Source organism: Pseudopipra pipra, chromosome 12 (genome assembly GCF_036250125.1).
Source record: "Pseudopipra pipra isolate bDixPip1 chromosome 12, bDixPip1.hap1, whole genome shotgun sequence".
Lineage (NCBI taxonomy): Eukaryota > Metazoa > Chordata > Aves > Passeriformes > Pipridae > Pseudopipra > Pseudopipra pipra.
In genome coordinates, this window is record NC_087560.1 from 16,532,921 (window position 1) to 16,548,670 (window position 15,750).

The window sequence follows — 15,750 nt, forward strand, 5'->3', positions numbered from 1 at the left end:
TTTGAAAAGTCTTTAACATCTTTTTTTCAGTTGAGAAGCTTCATGAAAACTGCATTATTTAATCCAAATCTTTTTGTCTGTCTGGCATTTTTCAGCACAAATTTTTCATGAAAAACCCTAGACATAATCCACTTTTATGATCAATTCAGTATATTAGGGTGTTCTTGTTTGGGATGACTTCTGAGGAGGAATAATTGAGAATTTCATGCTGAGTTGATCCAGTACTGAAATTCTCCAATATTGCTGAAATTATTCATGCTTCTGAGTATACATTTATGGAAAAGCCTGCATTTCTTAGGGCCTGTGGCCCCTTTCGTTCCTCTCAAATAAGATTGATCTAAAGTGTTTCTGTTGAAATAAAAATTTATCATGGCTTTTGCACAACTTGTACACTATTTTTTTTGCCGCTGTGTAAACTCCATAGCAAGTCTGTTAGAACTTTGTCCTGCAAGGACAGTGCACACTTGATATTTCAGATTAAATGTCCTCATATTCTGTCATGCCAGACACAGAATTCACCAAACAGACAGAAGAACTTGCACTACTGGGGTGAGTTCAGCCCCATTTACTAAAAAACACGTTATTTTTTGCTGACAATAGATCACTTCTAAGCATACAATTAGCAACTTTTGGTATATAGCTGTTTTTAACCCCCAAAGTAAATTACCACTTGCTACTTTTAATGCTCGTTTGTTCAAGCCTCGTGTAAGCATTTTGTCATGAGCAAAAGTTGGAGTGAACTCTCTACGGAAGAAATGTTGAATCAAGAGTGCAAGACTGTGTTGATGTTTCTGTTCATCTTGAAGGAGGGAACCTTCTGCTGTAGATCTCAAGTGATGCTCAAGGGGAAGAACAGCACGTACAAGGAGGGGAGCCAAGAGCCTGCCACTAGAGATAAACCCTGGGGACAGTGTCAAGGTAAGGGCCCTCAGCAGCCACTCAGGAAATGTTTTCTTCCTGGCTCTTGCTGCCCTGCTTACCTTCTTCCCGCGGTCGTTTTCCTCATCCCACCTTGCAGAACGACAGGAAAACCTGAGGTTTTGCACATGTTTCTGGAGAGAGGGTTGTCTTGCCTAGAAGCAGCAGCTGTGTTCGACCAAAGGTCCTGCAATCCCCTCACCATCTCCTATGAGGAGCAGCTGAGGGAACTGGGAGTGTTTGGAGGAAAGGAGGACCAGGGGGCACCTTGTCACTCCCTACAACTCCCTGAGACAAGTTTGCAGTCAGGTGTGTGTCAGTCTCTTCTTCCAAGTAACAAGAAATAGGACAAAAAGAAGCAGCTTCAAGTCACGCCAGGGGAGGTTTAGGTTGGATATTAGGGAAAATTTCATCACTGAAAGGGTGGTGAAGCATTGGAACAGGCTGCCCAGTGAAGTAGTGCAGCCAACATCCCTGAAAGTGTTAAAAAAATAAGTAGATATGGTGCTTAGGAACATGGTTTAGTGGCAGACCTAGAATGTTGGGTTAATGGTTAAACTTGATGATCTTAGAGGTGTTTTCCAACCTTCATGATTCGATGACTCTATGATCTCTGCGGCAGAAACTCCCAGCACATATATGGAAAAATGTCAGAAGTCAAAACTAATTCTTCTCATAAGGTATTCTCCTTGTTCCTATCACTCAGTGCATTACAGACTGACAACAGAAGTTTCATAAACCAAGAATGTTTAGTGGTATTCTAGCCTTGATTATATTTTTGGTATTCTGTGGCAGAAAATCCTGCAATTTAATTGTGCTGCATGACAGAAAATTTTATTCACTTTAAACCTCTTTTGCTCCTTGTATTAACATAGTCTATAAATATTCCCCTCTTCACAATGTTCTTCATAATGTTTGTCACAGTATACACCTCAGTGATCTCCTTTCAAAGAGTTCTAAATTTGTCTCATTTTCCTTTGAATGGAAGCAGATACATACAATTACTGACAAGACAACCACTATCAAACCCAACTCTTGTTACAGAGACTGAAACGCTTCCAAAAATTAATTATTTAAAATAATCCAAACAGTGCAAATATCCAAAGATCAGGCAGATCTATGAAACTTGCCTGCAGCAAAATCATGCAATTAGAATCATGCTCATAAGTGTTGCAGTCTTAAAACATTAATAGATCATTTTAATGGAAGGAGTTATTAAAATTGTATTTGATTTGCATTATTACAACACTGAATGCGCTATGGAAAACTGAGTTCATGAGTGAGGTAGAGCACAAACCAGAGTCTTATTATCTGAGCTGGAACTTTAAAATAGACTTTGCTTTACTGTTCTGAATTTTCTTTAGTTTTATTTCTTTTCTAAATTGATAAGAACTCGGGTTTTTATATTAGAAATAGAAAATGAGGAGGAGGATAAGAAAATAGCTGGAGATTGAAATAAAGACTGAGAAAAGCAATTTGAGGAAAAAACAATCCTTTCCAAAGTAAGTAATTTTTATCATAAATGAGATGTATTGTTGTGATCATAACCACTATCAAAAGTCCCATGAATCGCAGGGTTTCTGTAGACGATTTAGGAAGAAGTTGGCCCAAATGTGGAAGCAATTATAAAGAAATTCATGACTCTTTAGTAAGCATTCCTTGTTTTATTTCTGTTACAAATAGACTGTAATTTGTGGATCTCTATCTGACATCTTTTTATTGGGCACTTACCCTCCCTGACCTGTTTATAAAATTCCCCATTTCATTAGTGGGACATCACCAGCAAATCTGATACACAAATGTCTCCTTTAATCCAGCAGGAAGCAGAGTCTGTTGGCGTTAATGGAATAATTTCAATCATTTCTAACAGATTTAGGAATAAACCCGCAAGGGTTAAAAGAATATATATAACCATAATTACAAAGTGGAAAAAGGAATACAGTTTCTTTGCAACTGAGATATTTTTAGGGTTTTTGTTCTTTAGAATCCCTGTACAGGTATGTCCCTCATGCACCGTTGTCAAAAATAGTGTTTAGGCATTTAGGCTTGAGTTGATTTAATCCAGTACAGAAGTGTGCTCTAAATTTTTCAGGGCAGTGCAAATGTGTATAAATGGTGTCTTCGTGTACAAAAGCTCCATTTCATTTAGAAGAACCATGCTAATAAATTAAATAAATGAAAGTATTTCTATTAAAAATAGAAACAGTGTCTCATAGAAAAAAATATCATCGATCTTCTGAACTTAAAATATGTTTTAAAATTCAGTGTTCAGATCCTGAGCAGGTGTAAATCATCACAGAAATTATGCTGTTACACTTTACATGATATTACCAAATTGTCTTGCTGGTAATTAAGAATATCCTCTATGGAATAAGGACCAATGACAGGAGAAAGTATAAGTTGATATTGTCTCAGCACACATAAGTGGTAGACAGAAATATTCATGTGCATAATCTTATACCTTACCTACATGATACCCAGTGGGTTAAAGTAATAGTGTACAGAATTATCTTGGAAAAGACAATTCTCAACAGAAACTAAAAATCTTATGAGTTGTCTGTGTTTCTCATAATTATACATGGCAAAAAATGGAGATAAAACTAACAGGCATGCTCTTGGAAAATGTTTCTTTATAAATGCTTCTTTAAACTTTCAGCATATTATACTCAAACGTTTTTCAGGCCCAATTTTTCTGTATTTCATGCCAAGAAAATCAGTATTTCTTTCTCCCTTTCTTTTCATGGGTCTATTAGGTTTGCAATCTGCAGCCCAGGGAAACATATGCAATTCCTATTAGTCAGGAAGGTAATGAAGTCGTTCTGATCAAACATGAAATTTTTGCCCTGAATTTCTGGTGTAAATTTCAAGGGGAAAGGCCACCTGAGAATTCAACAGTCACTTCCATGAAGAGCCAAACAAGCCACTCTGTCTGCTACAGAACAGCTCCTTTAACTCACCAACATAGTGAGACTTTTTCAGAATCAAACTTTTCTTTAAAAACAAGTGCTTCCCTTCCTTGATATTAAAAGTGAACCCCTCCTGATTCTTGTGAAAATTATTTTTAACAGCTTCCTTGAGGAGATGTCCTTTTCAAGCGACATATTCGAGCAATTCCTCAGGGTTGGAATTTGAGATGTTCATGGAACATGCTCTGACCTCTGTGTTCAGCTCATGGCTTTCCCCAGTATACTTTGAGCTTGTTTTCAATTCCAACTAAGTCACTATGGGGATGTTAAGTCTAAATTCCACGTAACAAAACATAAAGCTGATGACCAATTCCCTATTTTCTCATTTTGGATAGTAAAATCAACTTTGGTTCTACTATCCAAAATATTTAGAAGTAGTCAGCTGAGGGAGAAAAAACATAGTGCATAGTGGTGAATGATGTTTGCATGCATATGTTTAAAATCTCCTATATGTCCAAAGCAACCAGAATCATGATGTCATAAACAGATGACATTAAAAGGTCAAAAATGTGAAGACAGAAAGATCTTCTGTATAGATTATCTGTGGTAATCCTTATTGCAGATATTGAGGGATATTCTAGATTAGCAGAAATCAAGAAAGAGTTAGGCCTATATGTAGGTTTAGTCTTTGATCTTATACAAAGTTTGGAAGGCACTACTCTGTATTAGAGGTCCCCTGAGCAAGAACCATTATCTAGGCATCCAGTGCAAACACATTACCTTTGGAAGTCTTATTCCAAGGTATGAAAAAAATCCCCCAACAGCAGGAAGAAATAGAAATATTTGTAAGCTTCTCTTGAAACCCTCAGAACCAAACCAGGATGCCTTTTAAGACAGGCTCCAGCAACATTGTCCCTCCAGGATCTCTGATCAGGCAGTTTCCCGATCTTCATGTCTGCACACTCCAAGCAGGAACATGCTGAATATTAGCATCTTTCTGGAGCTGTATAATATATGTGGTTCTATTTTAGCCTCTTAGTATCCTGTTGGTATCCTGACTTCTCTTATATCCTGTAACATAGGGAAGTGTAGCTCTTTTCCTTATTAATACAAAACATACAAGTATCCACATCTGAGGACTAGTGAAACATTGCCTGTTGCAAAACAGCAAGTATTTTGTACAGAGGGAAAATTCTGTGACCTGCCTACTAAATGACAAGCACAAACAGTTTCTTATGTATGGCCTCCAGTGAACTCATCCCATTTTGTGAATACTGGAGCTTTTCAAACCTCCAGAGTTTTGTGTTTAGGAAAGCAGATGTGCAAATGGAGATCCAGGTGACCTCCCCTCTGAGGATCAGGCCTTTGACATACATTACTCCCCTGCTGACAGCACGAGAAGTGTGGATCAGTTGGCATTTCACACCTGCAACTAATGTAGAAGTTGTAACAATATAAGAGAGCATTAGGGATAGGAGCGATGCTTTGGACACAAACCAGCTATATTTAACAGGAAAGGTGCAAATCCACATTACAACTCAGGATATATATTAGCTCCAGCCCTTCTTTAACCTAGAAAGAAAGAATTATGTCCAAGGGAACTTACCTCAAAGAGTTTCTCTTTCCTCTGACAGAAGTGATGATTAGGCCAAAACTGGCCATTTGTTTTATCTGTAGGTGGGGAATAGACGATTTAGTCCATGCGGTTTCAGCTGCCTTGGCTCAAGATCCTGACCTACAATAAATACCTCTTCACAATCAATAGAGCAATGAACTTGGAGTGGAGCCCAGGACCTTTCCCGGCAACTTTGGCCTGGACTGAGCTGACCTGGTAAATCTGCAGGAGCAGGAAGAGATCTCATTGAACATCCCGAGTTCTCCAAGTCCTCTCTGCCTTGGGAAGTCTGTGCCTCCAGTTAGGCTGCTGGAGCCAGGAATTACAACAGCTTTTCATATACTATTTTCTTGTTGGTAACAGATGTTCTGCACTGCTCCTTGGGCTTTTTGGACTTTACTGATGCTGCAGCATGCATTCTCCTACAACACTCATCACTGACTGGGGCTCTCCTCACTAAAGCAGATCTATCAACTGCAGAGCATTTGGGGTTGGACGGATTTGTCTGCTGCCCCGTTTAGGAGTAGTAAATTTTTTGGGTGGGTATAAGGGTACCATCATCCTTTATATCAGCTTGCTCTAGCCCTGGGAACTCATCTCCACTTGATGGGTTTTGGAGGTTTCTTTGTCAGCGTGTCAGGTGGCTGCTCGGCTATCTCCCTACATCCTGATGCCTCCTGCCTTTCTTCCTGGCTGAGAAATGTCAGAGGTGGAAGTGAGCAGTTTAATCTCCTTCAGCAAGCTGTACAGGGTGGGGGTGGGTCACAGCAGCATATCTCTCCTTGAAAAGTCAGGGGGTGCAACCCCCACCAAAACGGGCCCCTGGGCAGTTACGTGACATTTGGCTTGAGAAAGGAAACCGGTTTGTCACCTCATTGCTTCATGGTGTCATCCCAAGGCAGAGCTGAGGAGCACCTGTGGGCTAGATAAGATAAGATGATATTATTGAGACTATACTCATCATGTTCTGAGGATATTCTAGTTTCCAGCCTCAAAATGTGATATATTAAAAATGTGGAAGGGTTCTCAGTTACAGGAATATTAATTTATAGATTTTCCTACCAAAGAAAGCAAAGCATCTGACCCTACTCATCTTTCTGATTTCTGTTAGAAGATTCAACAGCTCCAAAGCAGATGAGATCTGCCATCAACCATGACCCCTTGGCCTGAGAACTGTGTGTACACATAGGAAAGGTGTTCTTTCCCAGAACAACACAGGCTACAGATGAAGTATGTGTAGATGCTTTGGTGTAACATGATTGCATGTGTGTACCCTGCAAAATGCATTTTGGATGCAGTTGAGACTAGTAGTACATACAGTTCAAAGTTATTAGGTACAGTAAAACAGGTACGAAAGGCACAGAAAAGACATGGGAAGGTCTAGATTAAGGCAGGAAAAAAGGAAAGATGATTGATGTGGAGACAGCTAAAAGGGTGACAGGTGTGACAGGCAGGATCGGGTAGGACAAATCCAAATGGTTTACAAGAAGATGGAAAAATGCCTCTCTGGCATTGTACCTTTAGTGTTTTCCACAGTGATATTATAGTGCTTTCTCTATTCTTGCTGCAAACAAAGCACTGAAGTTCTCCTGATTATTTTTTCCCCTGTGTAAGATGTCCTTTACGCCGTGATGAGATCACTGGTGTATTAGTTCATTTCAATCTTTTCAGAAAGAATCCAGGAACTGCAGTGAGGTCATGACTGCAGTAATGTCTAAAAGGATGGTTTTATGGAGGAAAGGAGAAATATTCCTCTCATTTAGAAAAACTGTAACAGAATTTGTGGCTCTCAAGTGTGTTGGACAAGTTAAGGTTTGCTTGTTTTTCTGTTGCATTCTTTTGCAAAAGCCAATCTGCTTCATACTTTTGTTCTTTCCTTAAGTGTTGCATAAATCTAACAAAGGTTGCAGACAAATCACCCTGCTAGAGCAGTGCTCCACCTGAACAATCATCTATCAGCATCCCTACCCATGGTGCCTCCCCAGTCACACAGTCAGGAGCAGGGTAAAAAATCAGACTCTTCTGATGACCTGAATGTCCTCACATTAGACCTTCTCTATCATTCAGAAGGCAGATGCCTCACTGGGAGCATCCTAGTTCCCATGTCTTTCAAGGAGAAAAATCCTTGGGGCATCCCCTAGGGCCACAGTATCACTGCTTAACATGACATATTTGTGCCTCACGGATCAATGGAGCAATGTCAGGTATGAATTTGGACCGTGACATTTCAGGCAATGACCTAAAAAAAAGAAGTGGCTCAGGAGTGCCAAAATTTCACTGTTACTCTGATTTTTACCTCTAGTCTTTTCCACTCTCTGTGGAAGTGATAAGACTTAATGATATAATTCTGAAAGGTCTCTGGATGGATTTAGTACTGGAAAGAAACATGGAGAGAGGTGGAATCACATGGCTCTCTTTATCATGGCCAATGTATTGTATTTTAATATGTTCTAATGAACTTAAAATTACTCCCCAGTGTGCTTGCTGCCTGGTTCAGAGGGGTTATTTTGAGTTTGCCATCTTCCTGGATTCTTGAGACAGTTCCCCCTGGATTTGTTGGGTCAACAACAAAGTGGTGATAACAAACACACTTCTGCTTTAATCCAGCACTGTGCTTTCCCCCTCTTTGCAAAGTGTATTTGTGCATACCAAGAGTTACCTGCTCCTAGTTTAGCAACTTTAGGGTATTAGTGACATTCATCACACAACCAGTTCCTCTTTCATATCCAGAGCCCATATCCTGGATGATCCATGGGACACAGAGGATGCTGAAGGTTTAGTTTTGCTGAAAGGGTTTAAGAGCTTTAGTTACCCAGAGAGGGGTGGGAGATTAATGGTGTTCTTTGGTAATGACAGGGACCTGTGAGCTCTGAATCCCATTGCATGCAAAGAGGAACCCACCTCTACATATTACTAATATGCATAACTATGGGAAGTCTTTTAAATAAAAAAAGACTAATTAATAATGCCAAGTGGTCTGGATGTCTAAGTATGAATTGGATTTCTGCAGGCTTAGGGAGGTGGGGAAATGGGTTAACATTGCATTGTTTCAAATTACAAGGTCTTAAATTGCTTAAAACGATAAGCAGAGAGGGTTTCCACACCAGATTTGAGACGTTAGTTCTCTTTTATTTGTACTAAAGTTTCGGCTTGAGCTCACATTGTCATTCTACCCAGACTGCTTCCCAGACCAGCTAATTTGTCTACCTGTGTTCCATTTTAGGCCTTGGTTTTAATTTGAGCATGATTCCTGCTAATACCAAAGACTGGATAGGACATCCATTAAAAGTCTACACAGCAATTGAAATGGAAAATTCCAAAAGAAACCCTATTAGAGTTTTTCTCCATCAAATCAACATTACAGACTTCTTATGCATTTCTTAATTAGACATTGATATTAACTGGACTGTTGCATGATTTAAATCTAGCTCTTAATCTCAGCTATTCTATGCTGCTGTAGTTTTTATGACATCCAACTAGCGACTGCTTTATGCATTAATCTATCTGGAAAACCACCTTCCCATTTTTTTTGTCTTTTTTTAGAAGAATAAAGGCCCCAAAAAGGAAATGAAAGCTTTTGGGTTCAGCCATTAGTAATTTTCTGCTTAGTATTTGAAAAATTGCTTATTTTAATTGCTTCATAGAAGAAAAAGATATCAAAGCTAACATTCTTTCTCTCCAAACTTTGTAATTATTTCTCTCAGACTCTTATTTGAAATGCCTTGAAAGGATTTTCATTGAAATGTAGATTTCTTCTCTTTCAAAAGTACTTTTATTCCCCCGTGCTTCTTTCTTTCTTTTTTTTTTTCCTCCTAGTGACTTCCTCTCTAGATTCAGAGCACAATACATAGTCTCCAATCTCTGGACACCACAGCATGTGTCACATAGATTTCCCTTAAGTGTCATCTTTAAACCTAACCTTCCCATGGCCCATAGACTGTGCTGACAATTGGCCTCAGGTCCTAGTCTGGTATCCTTGGGGTTCCTCCAGGGACAGTGAAGAAAAGTCACAGGTGTTATAGGGGTTTCCTCTATCAGGATCAACTCATTCTGAAAATTTCTGTGTGATTTGCTTATTAATATCACTACCAAAATCAGGGGAACCAAATGGGAAAGTTTTTTAAATGCTACGCGAGAGTGTCAGTGAGCTGAAGTTGGGGCTTGTGGTAAAGCCAAGGGACAGGTGAGCTTTGTATAGTTTTGGGTTCTGTTACCAGCAGTATAAATCCTGGATATCCTAATCCAGGAAGGAATTTGCTAACCAAACCCTGTAGTTAATTCTGCATTGTATTTAAACATCAGTAGCACAAAGCTGCAGGATCATGTTGGCCTCCTTGGTAATCCTTGATACCAGTACAGCAATAGTAGCAAGAAGTTCTTTATTTCACCCACACCTTTACAGGGAGCATTATTTACTAATGGATTATGATCTGGTCAAAATGATCTATACATTCATTACATCTGGAGTGGGCTTTCATAACTCACAGCACCTAAGAATGAGGCAAAACTCACATTTGGTTATAGTGCTGCGATTCTGCTCGGCTAAAAAAGGTGCAGAGAAAATACTGTCCTAAGCACTTGTGGTCTGCTCTGAGTCCCAGGTGATTTCTCATGCCAGCTCAAAAACATCTTTGAGAGCCTCAGAAAAGTGGGGGACCTGGCTGCCTCAGAGACACCTCAAAATACAGTTGTTCCCCTGCAAATAAGTCACCCCACAAGCCTCTCGTGGTCACGGCTGAGGTTATCTCACAGGGAGAATCTTCCCAGTGGAACTAAACATTTTGAGAAGATTGAAATGAAGCTAAAGCATTCTCAATATCAGATTTTGCACACATTTTTTGCAATAACACAAAAGGAAGAAAGAGAATAAGAAAATGAGTTAGAGGGAGATGGAGAGAGAGATGGTCTATTAAGCAAAGCTACTTTTTTACTCTCTGAATTTACAGTCCTGATAGACATCTTTATTCAAAATTACTCATTTTTTATATTCAGATACTATAGCTTTCAGCACTAGGTCCTAGATTTGTCTGGACAGATTACCCTCTTATTTCCACAATGAAACTTAATTATCCTTTTTATGTCTTCAGATACTTCCAGTCATTTCCTGAACTGTTTCTGGGGACAGAGAGCAGCTCATGGGTCAGTCAGTAAAGTAAATACTGTGCATCCCTGTTGGCCACACATTTTTGAATATAAAAGCCCTTTGGTCCCAGGTTTTCTTAGAAAAATTTGAGGGCTGGTCCATGTAATTTGCTCTGATCTACTTTTGCTGAGCTTTTTTTTCTGACTAGGCAGGGACTCGTCATTTTCTCAGCACCTTTCTGTGTATTACTTGGAAGCATCTAAATGTGACTAACTCACCTGGAATCTGTAGAAGGATATTTGAATGCGTCATCTCTGAGACAAGAATAACCCCTCATGAAATCCAGGGTGGAAATCACCGCGTGGTTTCAAACACCCCTTCCTGTATCCCTGCTGTTGCAGCAGGAAGGAATGCATCTGAGTAGTTAAAGTCCAAGTGACTAAATAAATTGCTTCAAAGCAATAGTAGTAGCACAGAGGGATGTGTAAGTTGATGGTATTGAGTAGTTACTAGACATCAGGAAACTTTGTTGCTTTCATCCATAAAGAAATTATCCATTACCCCTACCTTCTGTCTGAGCAAAACTAACACAGAGCAGTCAACACAGAAAGGTTGCATGAGATAACCCAAGACCTGCAAGTATTAAAGAGAAAATTATGAGTATCCACTCAGTTTTTGAGAGTTAGTTTTTAGCTTTTATTTTTTCAAAGTATCAGTTGTTCAAATAAGAAAGTAAAGTGTTACAACTAATTAAAGTATAAATTGGCTTAAGGAAATTACCCAAATAAGTAGAAAGCAGAAAGAGAACACAACTGGGTGTATTTTATAGAATCCTTTATGAATGAAATGCTGAGTCCTAAAGAGTTGACCTGGTAAAATAATATTGAAATATATAAACAGAGCACGTGTTGTTGTAGTACCCACATAGGTTTTATTGGGTTGGACAAATAGTTCAACAAATGAGGAACAAATGCAGTTTTGCTAGGCTGGAATGAACAACTGACTTTGTATAGACTTTATACATTGCATAAAACCCAAATTAAACAAAATTTCTCTTACCCTGGCATAGTATTAACTCTGCAGTTACATCTCTGCCTGAAAGTTGCTTCTTCCAAGTCCAGCTTGTGACTCCAGCCTGAAAGCAGGAACCAGGATGGTACAGTATCACTGAGACCACACAGTCTGTCATGCCAAAACCAGAAATCAAGATGTCACCGCGGTATAAAACATGAGTTTCTCCGTCACACCCAACCTACATTTTTTCCTGATGAGTTTATCACACTTAATTTCCACTAGCCTGAGAGAGCAATTCTCATTCATTCATTCAGTTTTCGTGATTCAAAATAATTATTAAAAGAAAAGATACTGAAAACAACAAGCAGCAGGATCCAGGGATTGAGGGTCTTGGGCTGAGCCCCTCTTTTTGCTGCTGATGGGTTCTGCCCTCTTAGACCTGTCACTTCAACCCTCAGCCTGGGTGCATTTACCTGCCTCCATAAAGCAGATAGTAAGCACTGTTTATGGGGCTCTTACGGTCCCATGTGCTGTAGGGTCTGTACAGTGTATGGTAATAAACTGGGTCCTGATCTCACCTCTGTCCTCACTCCCTGCCACTGGAAAATGAGTGAGAAATAATAATAATAATAATAATAATAAGCTCAGAATAATTATGTATTGTCTTTATAGAGAAACAGGCCTTGGGCATTGTGAGCTCTCCACCGGGAGAAGTCCCATTTAAAAAACCTCCCTGGCATAAAAATGAATCGAATCCTGTCACATGAATGGCCTGCATTTACTATTCTTTTCACTTACCTTCTAGTCGTTCATTTTCTGAGCTGACTTGTGCCTCTTCCCTCATTGTCAGCGGGAACTGGGTAACAAGAACTTGCTTGAAATGGAGTAGTAAATAAATAAACAAACACAGAAAAAAGTTGCTGACTTGGCAGATGCAGTATTACAGCCATGATGTAAAACTATCAAACAACAAATGCGACTTCTGAATGTCTCATGATTCACATCACAAACAGCAAGTGAGGAAACTGAAGGAGGATTTTGACCAGTGATAATGAATTTGGAACAACACTGGATTTTCAGATCATAAGAAATTCAGGACAGGTCTGAGTTGAATCCCTGATCACAGATATTCTCCTTCCCATAGCCATTGTAGCATCAAGCACTTCACCCATCATCTGTAAAAAGTCAGCACTTGGACTACCCCAATACCAAGGACCACTCCACTATAGCCAGGAAAATTAGTCAGCATCTCTGCTCTACAATAATGAAAATATTTGGGTAGTTCAGGAGAACTCCTCTCCTCCCAAGCAGCGAGCAGCTCTTACTGTGATACCAGGCTCCTTGTTTCACCCGTTTCAAATCAGAAGCTCTTGGAAAAGGTACCGGTTCATAACTGCTGCATTGGTCTTGCCTCAGGAAGATGGAGAAAAACAGAGCAGGGCAGAGGCAGAAACAACCCAAGTAACTTAATGGATGTTTTGTTGGGAAAAAAAGAGGAGATTAATTAATGGGAAAAGCCTGATGGTCATTAAGTGTCCTGGAGCAACTATTGTGACAGTGAAGCAGCGAGTTCCTGTGTAGCTTTAAGGCATCTGCCCTAAGGAAACATTCGCAATTGAAACTGCGTCCTCTTTTTCCCAGCTCTCCAATTCCCATGGGCCAGCAGTTGCCTTGCTAAATGAAATGCCTCTTTAGGGAGACTGGCTGGCCCCAGGGACTGGTAATGCAATACAGAGCCTTTCATCTCTCACCCATGAACCCAAGTCAAACAGAGTTTGGTAAATGGCCAATAACCCTTACCATCCCAGGGCTGTTTGGTGACCTGTGCGAAATGAGGAGGGTCATCTCTGTGTCTGTTTACTAGAAGGCAAGTGTCAACTTCACCATAAAAAGGGACACAGTTACTACTCATTATCACCCAATTTAACATTCTGAAGACAAGAGAATGAGCCTGGAAAACTCAGCCATCTTCTGACCCAACGATGGCGGTCCCAGGACATCAGGGCTTGAAGAACATTAATGAGGACAGTTGCATTGTAGCAAACCAGGCTGTGCCTCTCCTGCCAATAAGAAATCCAAGTCTGAACTAGTCAGAGCGGCACATGATTGCAGTTTTTCCCAGATCTACACGGAAATCCATGGGATTTGGTTCAGTTTTTAGGGGCAGCAGGCACTGAAGCACAGCCACGAAGTTACACAACACCACAGACTTCTGCAAATCTGCATTTATGGTCTTAAATAGACACAGGCAACCTGAATTGGGACACAGCATCCAGCATTGATAGAGTTAATGTGCTGAGAAACCCTTTACTGGAAGGCTCTGTTCCCTCACCCATCATGAATACACTGTTCTGGTTACCAAAATAGCTGTATTTGGAAGGGTTGAAGGCCAGAAGCTCTCTGCAGTACCCATTCTTGCCCTATGCACTGCTCATTTTAAGGTCAGACCTTTGGCATCAGGAACCTGTTAGAAGAAAGAGGAATCACTTTAAAAGTTGTTGCCACTCTGGGGATTACCCTGGAAGGTCTGAGAGGGTAAAGGGAAGGGCAGGGGCAGATAAACACTTGGCCACATGAAAAATCAGCTGTCCCTAAATTTCAATACATCTGCATAAACCTCCCAAGGCTCCAGCCAGCCTGTTCTTACTCACAGTGTTCCCAGTCACCACTATCATTTTGTAGCCTTTCTTATGCCACAACAACGACAATATTGTCATTGTCAACTGAGAGTTACTGTTTAATCCCTCCTATCTTGATTAATTGCATTAAATTGGTATACCTATGTTAATTAAACAGAAGATGGTAGAGGTAGCTTTTACTTCTTATCCTTTCCCATAGAGCATTTCCCAGGGCTTCACAGGTTGTGGAAAAACAACAATACAGACACGCAACACGTCATATTTCAGCACAGTTGATAAAGCTATTTTACTCATGCAGTGGTCCACTATTCTTTTTGCATATCACAGTATAAGTTTAATTACCACGCTGCTGCTGCATGGCAGCTCCTCTCGCTTTTCCTTTTTTCTATTTGTATTATTTGCAAGTCATAATCATGTTTTCCTGTCATCCCCGAGCAATGTGCCTGCGTGCGTACAGGCAAATGCCAAGCCTGGAAAGGAAATTTGATGCGTGTCCGTGAATTGGAGTTTTCAAACTTTGGCTGAAGATTAGTACATGTAAACATAGCTCTGCCCCCTTCATCTTGGATAATTGGTCACAAATGCTACTTGACACTTCTCAAATCAGACACTTTACATACTTCTGAGCATAGCTGAACTTTTTTGGCAGGAATTAATTTGCTTTGCAACTTAGCTGCTCATTCCTGGCCCGATCCCTGCTCCAGTGATTTCAGGGCAATGTTCTGCCAGTGCGAGGAGCACAGAGGCAGGACTGGATCTGTTTGCTAGTGCTGACGAGCCCGCCTTGGTGACTCCCTCAAAAAAACAATTACTGCAGCTAATGTTCTCCCCTTTGGCAGCCCTGATTAACATTGGGATTTTTACCTTCGGGTCCCTCTTTCTATTCCAATTACTGTGCAAGTTGCATGGCATCAGGGGACATCACAGAAAAACAAAGAAGGCAATGTAGCATCACCAGAAAATGCAACTTCTGACGCACCAGGAGCCTTCCACAGCAGCATCAGCTTTATGGGAGATGGTTACAGACACCATCAGCCTCCAAGGGGACTGTCTCACTGTTTTCCTGCCTGTCCTGCTAACAGTGCACGCTCCAGCAGAGAAGGGAAATCCATTTCTGAAGTACTGATGAAGTTTTGAAGTAGCCACAGAATTTCACGCTGTTAAGCAGCCCCCTGTTTGCTCTGACATTACGGCGTGTTTACTCACCGTGCACCGGTACTGCAGGAGCTGAGCAGACCATATGCTCACTTAGAAGGGCTGCCAGGTCTCAGGGAGCATTGCTGTGCCTATTCCAGGAGGAGTTTGGGGCAAGAACGCATTCCATAAGGGTTTTCACTAGGAATATTGTATTTTATCTGGTGATTTATTTCTGTCCAGCCTCTGGACTAAATGGCAGTTTATCAGCATATCCATGTAGATCTGTGAATAACCGATAGAAAATATCATTCACCCTTTATTCACTGGGATGTTGATAAGCTGCAGCATATTAAAAATGTTTGTCAGTTTGTTCTTTTCAGTTATCAAATGGAATGTGTGCCAGCATGCCCTCCTCCTGCTGGCTGCTTCATCCACAAA

At 40.4% G+C, this 15,750-nt stretch overlaps 1 protein-coding gene across 47 annotated transcripts in view; it reads right to left on the reverse strand.

The window, feature by feature from the left end:
* LOC135421008 (serine/arginine repetitive matrix protein 1-like) overlaps positions 1-15,750 on the reverse strand; it is a 49,984-nt gene that overhangs the window by 11,373 nt on the left and 22,861 nt on the right. For 14 of the 47 annotated variants that reach the window (XM_064669114.1, XM_064669115.1, XM_064669086.1 and 11 more), the window contains 3 exons: positions 12,335-15,594; positions 11,582-11,704; positions 2,563-11,155 (listed from right to left, as the gene is read on the reverse strand). The gene's annotated coding sequence lies outside the window, so the exon portion shown is untranslated. Of the gene's footprint in view, positions 1-2,562; positions 11,156-11,581; positions 11,705-12,334; positions 15,595-15,750 lie in introns of those variants that run through there. The other 33 variants (XM_064669097.1, XM_064669087.1, XM_064669093.1 and 30 more) reach the window with 29 other exon arrangements.